The 11681-nt window shown below is 37.2% G+C and overlaps 1 protein-coding gene across 1 annotated transcript in view; it reads left to right on the plus strand.

Annotated features, from left to right (window-relative positions):
* The window catches only part of LOC129020605 (zinc finger protein 728-like), a 72121-nt gene extending 64398 nt beyond the window's left edge, over positions 1 to 7723 (plus strand). The window contains exon 3 of the transcript XR_008495861.2: positions 7682 to 7723. The gene's annotated coding sequence lies outside the window, so the exon portion shown is untranslated. The remainder of the gene's footprint in view (positions 1 to 7681) is intronic.
* The last annotated feature ends 3958 nt before the right edge of the window (positions 7724 to 11681 follow it).

An 11681-nucleotide genomic window follows, 5' to 3' on the forward strand; every position in this document is an offset into this window, starting at 1 on the left:
TCCATTCTCACAGGTTAAATTTTAACCTATGTGTTTTTCCCAGCTCACAGGCACTATGCCCATGCTCATATAGAAAAGCAGACACTAGGAGTGATTTTGACTCTGTTAGCTAGACTTTGAGTAGTGGGTAAAGTCCGAAGTCTCCTACATTTAGAAGGGTAACAGAAGTTGATAAAATGTATGCATATTCTATAAATACCTTGAGTAATACAGACACTATAATAAGGGCCCAGCACATAGTGAGATTGTGACTTTCATAGGCATACCAAGCCTACAATTAGGATCATCACTTCCAAACATGACAGTAGCACACTGGTGAGGTCCTGAACCCCACATGCAGGTGCAGTCCACAGTTAAAATTCTGATTGTCACACATAGATCTGAGAACAGATTGAATAGTGACTGATGTCCAGACTCAGCTCAGAGGCACAGACTTGCATACCCGGACATAGCCATAGGAGATATGTTGACTCTCACAGGGAGCCTTCAAGCAATGGGCACAATGGGCAGGTCCTGGGCTTTCTACTTATATGAAGGTCACAAAAGATTACAAAACTCACGCATATTGTATGACCCCCTTGGGTGGTACAGAGAGTGTCATAACAGATCCCAGCACAAAGTTAAAATTGTGATTCTAATAGGCATACCCAGCAAACAGTGAGGCTTGTCACTCCCACACATGGACAGAGACCACTGACGAGGTCCTGCATATGGCAAGTGGATGCAGTCCACGGTTGAAATTGTGTTGTTCACACTCGTCCATCACTGGGTGCTGGGTTCATGATATATGCATTTTGTAAAAATTTATAAAGCTGTTATTTTATAATATATGTGCTTTTTATGTGTGTAAAATTAAAAACATAATTTTTGATTTTTCTATTTATGTCTTATGTTTCTTCCACAATCAATTTTTGTCACATACTTTTCTGGAAAATAGATAATTTCATCTAAATTTTCAAGTTTAATGTCACGACATTTAAAAAAAAGTTTGAATCTTGAATGTATATCTAAATGTCCTCTTTTGTCTTTTGTAAAATTTTTACTTCTCTTGAAATAGTTTATCTACTTTATTATTACATTCAAAGAACAGCACTAATTTTACTCACATGCCATTACCCCTGAGTAACAAATGAGTCAGAGAAGTCAAGAAACCTGCCCAAGATTACACAGGTACTCTGAGCCTGCTCTTCTAACCATTGAACACACAGTGTCATCCAGGAAACACACATGCAATACTATTTCTAAAGGTCCATAAAATCACATATACACATGCAAATATGTGTAAAGATAAAATGAACTTATACAGTGTTTACCTGCAGAAAAGTCACCGGTTGAGGGTGTAGAAGGTCACATAGAAGAAGTCTTCTCTGTTTTTATTGTTATTTTGTTGTTTTTGTAGAGATAAGGTCTTGCTATATTGTCTAGGCTGATCTCAGTCTCCTCGGCTCAAGCAATCCTCCTGCTTCAGACTCCCAAAGTGCTCTCTGTCATATTTTTTAAAGTACTTATTGGGTCAAGTGTGCTGGCTCATGCTTGCAATCACAACATTTTGAGAGGCCAAGGGGAAAAGATTGTTTGAGTTCAGGCATTTAAGACAAGCCTGGGCAACACAGTGAGACCTCTTCTCAACTAAAAATAGAAAAAAATAGCTGGGCATGGTGGCTCACACCTGTAGTCTCATCACTTTGGGAAGCTTTTTCTTCAAAGATTAAAAACAAATCTTGGTGTCTGGCAGCCAGGCACAGCCAGGTAAGGTGAGGGCAGGAGGCAGAAACTTGCAATCCATGGGCTGTGTTGGCTTTTTCAACGTTATTTTTCTCCTCAACTACACAGAAAATTTCTTCAGTGTTTGATCTTATGCATCTTTGAATCCAAACATCTCATTCTTTGCCTTATACATATTAAAAATGTATTCACAGTTCATAAAACATAATCAATCTATCAAAAAATATTCCAAACAAAAACATTGTCTTTATAGAACCTAGTAATGCACCTTAATTCCTTACAATTTGTGTTGAGAATTACTAGTATTATGATATTTTCTAACATGTATCAAGTACTTTTAGATGTTTAGCACTTGTGATATATTATAAAAACCTTCTCAATATTAACCTGGGACTCCAAAGAATATGTATGGCCCAAACAGTTGTTTTCTTCCCAACACCAAGGAATGGCACACAAGGTTGTCTTCAAGTTGAGGACAGGTCATAAAGAAAAATTTTTAAAAAGAGAAAAAAAAGTCTGCAAACTTGGTTCTACACATTGGTCTTACATGCATTTGTCCATCAATTATATTTATTCTGAATGAACCATATTACCTGAAGTTGTACAAATAATTGCTTCAAATTGTAGAATCCCCAGGAAACAGAAAGAAGCAAAAGTAAACACTCCCAAAGAAACTCACATCTATTCCAGACCTTGATGAACCTTGCAAACAATTTTCCATTATGTGCCATGACTAGCAAGCCAGCAAATATGACAAAGTTCACAATAAATAAGATCGTGTGAAAGACACCAGAAAAAAATAATAACAGAAACAAATCTGCAGACATCCAATATTAGAATTATCAGACACAAAAAATCAAAAACAACTATGCTTACCATATCTAAAAAAGACAAATGAAAGTGTCTGCAGGAAAGAAGAAACTATATAAAGATTCTAAATATAAGTTGTAAAATGAATAATACAATAACTAAAATAAAAACTAACCACATTTGAACTTACGTGTACAAGACAGAACCAGTAAACTAGATGCTAGATCAGTAGAAATTAACACATATGCAATAAATATCAGTCTCAGAAAAATGTCTGGTAAGTATTCTAAGCATTCAAAATTTAAAACTGAAAAGCATAAGGTTGATATTACTTAACCTTTCTAAAAAGTAGAATAGGTAAAAATACTGCACAACTCAATTCCTGAGTTAACATCAAAGCTTGACAGAGACAAAACAAGGACAACGATAGACAATCTCATTCATAAAGACAATTTTTTTTTTTTTTGAGACTGTGTCTCGCTCTGATGCCCTGGCTGGAGTGCAGTGGCCCAATCTCAACTCTCTGAAACCTCTGCCTCCCGGGTTCAAGCAATTCTCCTGCCTCAGCCTCCTGAGTAGCTGGGATTACATGCACATGCCAGCATGGCTGGCTAATTTTTGTATTTTTAGTAGAGACAAGGTTTTACCATGTTGGTCAGGCTCATCTTGAACTCCTGACCTCATGATCCACCCGCCTTGGTCTTCCAAAGTGCTGGGATTACAGGTGTGAACCATCGCACCCAGTCAAGACAAAAATTTTTTAAACCAATTACAAACAAAGTGACTCTTTCTCTGTATAAAATGAATAAAACCATCCATAAGTTTATCTCAAGAGTACAGGATAAGTCGAACATTGTATAATCTACATGACTACATAAAATAGGCACAGAATAAGAGCTTGGTAACTAGAAATAAAAGAATATTTTATGTTATTTTCTAAATATACGAGGTATTTCAAATAAAGTACAGCAAATGTACATAACTACTGAAAGCTTGTCTTTTAATGTCATAAACATAATAATTATGTTGGTGTTCAAGATTTTTATTAAACATTGCATCCATGGTTTCAGCCAACAGGTTAAAATCAGAAATCAGTTATACAATTATACTGGCAAAGCAGAACTAGTCAATAAACTAACAGCTAAACTATTGGTTCTACCTAGGTAGATTGGATCCCTGCAAAGCAACTAACATAAAATTGTTCATGTATATCGAGGATTTAAAACTTCTAGGAGAGGCCTGGCAGGGTGGCTCATGCCTGTAATCTCACCACTTTGGGAGGCTGAGGTGGCAGATCACGAGGTGGGGAGTTCAAGAACAGCCTGGCCAATATGGTGAAACCCTGTCTCTATTAATAACACAAAAATTAGCCAGGCATGGTGCCTTGGGAGGCTGAAGCAGAAGAATCGCTTGAACCTGGTAGGCAGAGGTTGAAGTGAGCCGAGATGGCGCCACTGCACTCCAGCCTGGGTGACAGAGCGAGACTCTGTCTCAAAAACAAAAAACAAAACAAAACAAAAAATAAAACTTCTAGGAGAACATGAAGAATAATATTGTTATTGTAACTGTGAGAAAAACAACTTCTTAGATGTCGCACAATATAAAAATTATGCATAGGTTGGGAGCAGTGGCTTGTAACTGTAATCCCAGCATTCTTTGAGGCCCAGGCAGGCAGATCACTTCAAGTCGGGAGTTCCAGACCAGCCTCACCAACATGATAAAACCCCATCTCAATTAAAAACACAAAAATCAGCAGGGTGTGCTGCTCATGACTGTTGTCCCAGCTATTCGAGAGGCTGAGTCACGAAGAGCACTTCAACCCAGGAAGCAAAGATTTCAGTGAGCTGAGATTGTGCCATTGCACTCCACCCTGGGTGATAGAGCAAGACTTTATCTAAAAATAAAAATGCATTAAAATATTTATAAATTAGACTATATCAATTTTAAGAATTTTTGATTATCAAAAACATAAAAGCATGTTTTTATAAAGATGATGAAAAGGCAAACCGTAACTGGGGGAAAATAGTTTAAAAATACATAGTACAAAAAATTAGTATTTAGAAAATACATATTACAGAATATGTATGAATAAACAAGGACATGGAAAACATAAATAGGACAGATCGCAAGTCTTAAAGCACAAACTTATGAGGAATACTAACTTCATTAGTAACTATGGAAATGTTCAATAAAACTTTAAATAATATGTCTTTCTAATTAATCCTTTTGTCAAAAAATTATGTCTAGCAATTCCAAGAGTTGGTAGAAGATAAGCAACATCTCGAATTTACAAATATCCACTGGCAATAGACTTGATTTATAAATTGATGTATATTTACACTATGCAATAGTGAAAATGTAGAACTACAGCTATGCAAAGCAACATGAAAATAAAACAATTATAAATACAACACAAGTCACAGATGAAAACTCATGCTAGCATGTATATACATGCAAATAGGTAACGCTGAAACACATATTGTTAATAGATAAAATTGCATAAAGTAAATAACACAAAATTCAGATAATGGTCACTTTGGGGTAGGAGGTTAATAGAAGACTTTAGAGGTATTGACTTGACAGGAGTGTGTGAGGATTTTATGTAGCAAGACTGAAAGTTTTATAAGAGTAAAGAGCAATTTTTTTTTCTCCATTTTATCTCCTAAGGCTAGCAAAAAGTATGGCACAACGTGTGTGCTCAACACACATTTACCGGTTAAATGAATAAACGCATCCCCTTTGTAAACGGTCAAGCTATGCAAACCAAGACTTTATTAGTTATTATTGTTTAGTTGATAGAATCAAATAGAAGGTAATAAACTGTAAAATTCAGAAAGCACTATTAAAAGTTTGATGTTACCTCATCATTCTTAGGTAAAATAGAGTAAAATTTTTAGTTTCTAAGTTTGTGACCATTATAAAATTAAATTGCCACGTGAGAATGAAAAATGAACTCTTACTTTAGGCGAGCATAGTTTGAGAGGAAAAGGTAAAAAAGAAAAGAAAAACTGAAAACTCGATTGGGTCAGATATGCCAGTTCTACTCTCTCTCTCTATATATTTTTTGGAAATAGTTCCCTCCTCTCCTGACGCAGAGGGAGGCTGGCTGAGGAATCCTGGGTCCCGCTGTGCTCCCCGCGGTGGCAGTGGCTGATCTCTGCTCAGGAGTGAGGGGTGCGGCCATGCGCTGGGCTTGAGCCTGCCCGGCCCAGCCCCTCCTCACTTCCCTGGACTCTTCACGGTGTCTACAGGCCCCTGCACAATCCTCAGCGTCCCTCTGATGGAAGGGGAGGTGGCAGCAGAAAGCCAGTGGGAGGAACTGGCCCTGCAGATCGAAGAGGGCTCGGCCAGCTGTGGGAAATGCTCTGGTTGACCTCGGATTTCTGCGCACTAAGCTGAGCCGCGACCCCGGCTTTGAGCCGAGGTGTCCCCGGGCTGGGCGACCGTGGGCGTGGGCGCTCCGGCTGCTGCGGCGGTTCCTGCTGTGCTCAGCCGGGTCACGACTGGAACTGGCGCCCTCCGGAAGTGAAGGAGGTGCCCCGCAGAGGAGGCGGTAGCCATAGTCCCTGTAAACCAGGCCTTGCTGACAAATCTCAGACGCCAAGAGCAGAAGAATGGAGAGCTTCAGCCAAATGGTGGAACTGTTGAAGCGGCTGAGGGTAAACCTGCCCAAACTCCTCAAAGTGGAGCAGCAAAGCAAACACCAGAGAAGGACAAGAAAAATGAAAGTCAAAGAAAATTAGCAGAAACCAAAGGCAGATGCTAATGCAGTGCAAAGCAGTTCACACCATGATAGAAAGCGTTGATGAGTCTCGGAAACTAATCTTAGTGACAGAACGAAAGGACAGCAGTGAACATGGTAAGGTGCTGACCATTCTGGTCCACTGGATCCCACCATCCCTAGGACAGCAAATACCATCAGAGTCACCACACAGCGAGTTACAACTGCACCATTTCCCATTTATTCCTAAATGAATAAAGGTGATTCTCAACACAAGTGCAAATAAAAAGTTATTTATCTTTTTTTTAAACTCAAGCGTCATGCTTTAGCTTTTTTCTTTTTGAGTTCTTATAATTTTGAAAATGAAGTTGACATTTGTATGGCTTATGAAGTTTTCGATAGTCTTGCGTTAGTTGAATTGTTCAAAGTAAGTATATTTTAAACTAAGAAGAGTGAACTGTATTTGTTTTACATATTAAACTCAAAGTAACAAATAATGTATCTGTTTATGATTTGAAAAGTTCAAAGTTTGATTATTTGTCTTTACATACACTGAATAGTGTATAGTGTTAAAACATTTGTTTTTAAAAAGTGGCAGCCATAGTTCCTGCCTGTCTGGATATATTTTGGACTTTTGTGTGTTAAAGACAATGTAAAAAAAAAAACTTTATTATGTTTTAGAAAATCTAAGATTGGTATACACAAACAAACTTTACAAATTGCTGTAGGGCTTAGCAAACTATGTTTATAATGTAACATTAATACTTCTATATTTTGATGTGTAAATCTTTCTTGAGAAAATATTGTTTTTTAAAAAAATGTCTACAAATTCAGGCTTCAGTTATAAAATGACAAAATAGTAAAGAAATGAGTGGGTTGCCTTATTATATGAATACTGGCATTCAATTAAAATACCAAATATTTTAATGAAAAGTTTTTAGACAATAGATTTAAATAATTTCTTGATATTTTACTATAGTAATAAATATTCACAAATATTTTATAAATCATATCTATTAGTACTAGGTTTTACTTAATAGTAGTATATATATAAGATCAAAGATCTGTTAAAAATAGATATGTTTATCAATAATTTGGTGTTTCTAAATATCCAGAAGTCTTGTTTTAATCAGATTAGCTCTGGGGATAGTTTACTAATTTTATTTTATAAACGGTGTGTTCAAAATTTTCTAGTTTAACCTAATATTGATTGATGATGGGTAAACAAATCTTTTCTTGCTAATCCCATAGGTTTATTAAATTGTTGAAGATATTTTTAATTTAAAAATTCTGTCTTTCAATGTTGTTTACAGGGATTTAGGTCTAGTTTAATCTGCTCAACCTGTTAATCAGTGTCAGGTGCCAGATTCCAATTTATTTTCAGTGTGTTTGTATGACTTTCTTTCTTTTCTTTCTTTTTTTCAGACAGAGTCTCGCACTGTCATCCGGGCTGGAATGCAATGGTGCAATCTTGGTTCACTGCAACCTCTGCATCCTGGGTTCACACAATTCTCCTGCCTCAGCCTCCCGAGTAGCTGGTATTACAGGTGCACACCACCACACCCGGATAATTTTTGTATTTTTAGTAGAGATGGGGTTCACTATGTTGGCCAGACTGGTCTTGAACTTCTGACCTTGTGATCTACCACTGTCAGCCTCCCAAAGTGCTGGGATTACAGGTGTGAGCCACCGCACCTGGCCAACTTTCATCTTTGAATAAAATGTCTATTAACAAAGACAAATTTCTGCACATTTATCAAGTTGCTTGTAGTAACTCAAAATGTAATATATCCAAAATTCTCATGTTACTGTCTGAGAAAACAGATTCTACTGTTACCTAAAAAATCAACTGGAAGGCACTTTTATAACCTTGCACCACATAAGAAAAAAACTGCAATGCAGTAGTAATAAGTGTAGATACATCAAGTGAAAAATGGTAATCGAGAATGTCACTTTCAATGTTTGAGTATTTGGACTTTAGGTTTTAAAAAATGTAGCAAAATAGAGCTTTTGGTAAGCTTTCTGTAGATTAACATTATCATAAATTAGGAAAAAATCCTTTAAAATGTAAATAAACAAAAAAATACACCAAACAACAACAACAACAACAAAAAATTAAGATCCAGCAGTGCATACATATTTGTCCTTATTTTGGGAGGGTATGAAAGAGACCAATGCATAAACTTTATACAGATGTTTTGTCACAGTGGCATACTAATAAAAATGATTGATCTTTAATTTGAATTAACATGTCCACATCTTAAAAATACTCCTTTGTACTAAGCATAATAAATGTAAAAGTCTTTATACACAGGAGGATCCTGATCCTCAACTAAACATATATGGCAACCCATTCCTCTGTTTCTTCTAAGCCTGACTAAGGCTTAAATATAGAGTGAGAGAGACTCATTAACAGGACATGTGAAACAAAAAAATGAGATAGGATGGTCATTTTTAAGGCTCAGCAATTGCCTGGGGGACCTCAATATAATGATATCAACTATGAATCTTACTGGGTAAAAATAAACATAAAAAGCTGAGAACATCATGACTTTAATTTGGTGGAATAGAGTCTCTGGAATTATACAGAATTGTGCTAAAAGTATTGAGCCAGAATGACATGTATCTAAGGATTATTAAAGGGAATATTTACAAATGCATTAGTATTTGTTCCATATCTTGTTATAGTAGCAGTACTCTTGTCTGCAATGTCAGCTTCCCCAAGCTGCAGATGCCATAGACAAACTAAGACTTAGTGTCTAATATGTTGTTTGCAGTTAGTTTCTAAATTTAACAAACTTGCAACAATTTTATGAATTTCATTGAACTCTGTTTCATGTATAAATCTCACTAAAAGGCACTATTCAGTAGATATTTCCCTCAGTCTTTTCTGGGATTTTCTGTTCCTTGTTTCCAAACCAACCTTATTTGAATCCTAGTCATTTGTGAAGCCCTATATGTAATAACAGAAAGAAAGCAGAAGTGAAGCCAAGTTACCCCAAACAGTCCATGCTTAATATATTTGGTTCCCCAAATGAACCAAAAACCACACAAGCTAAACAACAGTGGATTTAAAATTCAACCTAAATTCAACAGTAGTAGTCAAAATCATATGCAAAAATTAGCAAAGTCACAATGTAGAAACCCTTAACCTGTTATTCCACAACAAATCATCAAATTCTTATTTTGGCATTTTTAGAAAAAATAAATATATTGCATATGACAAAATATACCCACTCACTTATAATAAAATATTTTGAAATATGTATGGTTTTATTCTTATTCTTAAATATATACTATATTATTTAGACAAGACTTTCAGTAAAAAATACTTATAGCTACCATGTATGAATTAAAACAGCTGTGGGAAAATAGGATTTTTAGTTAATAATGATCGAAGCTCCAATGATGTAAAGTATTGTTTCCTGGGCACACAGCTAATTACCCAAATCAAGCTGAAATATGCTTGATTTAAAAATTTTAATTTTCCCACTGTTGACAATGTTGACATAACAGCTAAATCTTAGTCTCAGAGTTGGTAGTTTGGAATAAATCAAGATAAGTACTACTGAGGAAGGATGGGTAGTCAAGAAAGTGACTATGTCTTTGGGATGCAGCAAACATGGCCATTGTACAGTGGCTGCATATTGCCAACATAATAAGCCCCAGTATTTGCATTGCATTCCAGCTTATTCAAGCAAAGCTCTCTCCAATAGAGAAACTCCCCTATAAACAACAGGCACATTTTGATTTTACCTTTCCTCAAACTGACCTTTTACTCGTTATAATAGTAAAAATCACACCTGTGAGTGGAGATTTAAGATGCTAGTGAGATGTGAAATATGAACAAGCACGTATGGCTACTGTGTCTATGCATCAATAGGGCCACCCAGAACAATTACTAGTAGCACCGCTTTCCACCTCTTTATAATTAGACTCCCATAAATAAAGTCCCTAGTTCCAGTCTTTGTTTTCTCATTCTGTAAGCAACACACCCTCAATCCCTTCTCTCTCAAGGTGTACTGGGTATTCTGCACCTAACCTTTAAAATAGACTTACTCCTTTGCAATAAATTACTGTATGCTGCATCTTCTTTGTTGTTGGTCTCTTGTTTAAATTTTTTTGAAACTAAGACAACAACTGAGGTATCAGAAAAGCCATTCACACTATCATGCTTTGTTTTGTATTTTTTGTTATCAACATTTTTTCTCTCATATGTCAATATTCACATTTTAAACACAGTCAACACTGCTAAATTGTCCATTCGTCCATCCATCCATCCATCCATCCATCCGTCCATCCATCCATTTTTCTGTCCATCTGTCTGTCCGTTCATCCATCCATTTTTCTGTCCATCTGTCTGTCCATTCATCCATCCACTTGTCTGTCCATCTGTCCATCCATCCATTCATCCAACCATCCATCCGTCTCTCCATCTGTCTGTCCATTAGTCTGTCCATCTGTCTGTCTGTCTATTCATTTGTCCACCCATCTGTCCATTCGTCCATCCATCCATCCATCCTCCTTTCTTCCCTTCCTCCATTCAACCATGTCTCCATCTCTCTATTCATCCATTAAACATGATGAGATAAGTGTTGGATAGGTTACCAAAAATGTGAACCCCATTCTGTGTTGGTTGTCTTCGAAGGTTGGCTGAGGGATGTCACCCAGAAACCAAGAGATACATGGAGTAGGAGGTAAAAGTGTATGTGCTTGAGAGTCAGCCAGAGCTGTGATACAGCTGCTTTCACAAAGAAGCTTGAGACTTTGGACAAGTTTCTTAACCTCTCTGAGCCTCCAATTCCTCATCTGTAAAATGTGCTTAAATAATCAGTGTAGTACAAAGACTCACATAGCCCATAACTGAAGTGAGATTGCTTTTTGACGAAGTAAAACCTTTGCTCCCGTCTTTCCCAGGCATTTCAAGGCCTGGCTTCCACCCAAGGGGCAGTCCCTACAGGAGACTGGAGGAAGGAGGGAAAGGCCTCGGCTCTCTCCCTATTGGCCACGATGGCCTGGTTGCTCCCTGGATGGTCTCAGCTCCTGCTGGTTGCACTCTCCACACCATCGCCCCTGCCTCTACTCCAGATATGGTGGCAGGAACCATGGAGTGTTTGCTCTTCCTGGATGCAGACTCCTGTCCTATTCCTTGTGAATCCTCTACACCAGGCTTACAGTCTCTAGCAGAATCTCTTCAGGCTACCCTGATTTGAGTGTTCCAAGTATGTTCAGCTGAGCCCTGATTGAGAGAACTCATATGTCAGTCCCAGTGCTGCGACTTGGAGTTACAGAGTTGAGAAATAAACAGACGGCCACTTCACCGTGTTCAAGGTTCTCTAGCTCACAGAAGAAACATAAATACAAAAGAAAACCGCACCCCAAACTCCCAGGTGCCATGACAGAAATATGGATTCAGATCTGTGGC

Source organism: Pongo pygmaeus, chromosome 20, assembly GCF_028885625.2.
Source record: "Pongo pygmaeus isolate AG05252 chromosome 20, NHGRI_mPonPyg2-v2.0_pri, whole genome shotgun sequence".
Classification (NCBI taxonomy): Eukaryota; Metazoa; Chordata; class Mammalia; order Primates; family Hominidae; genus Pongo; species Pongo pygmaeus.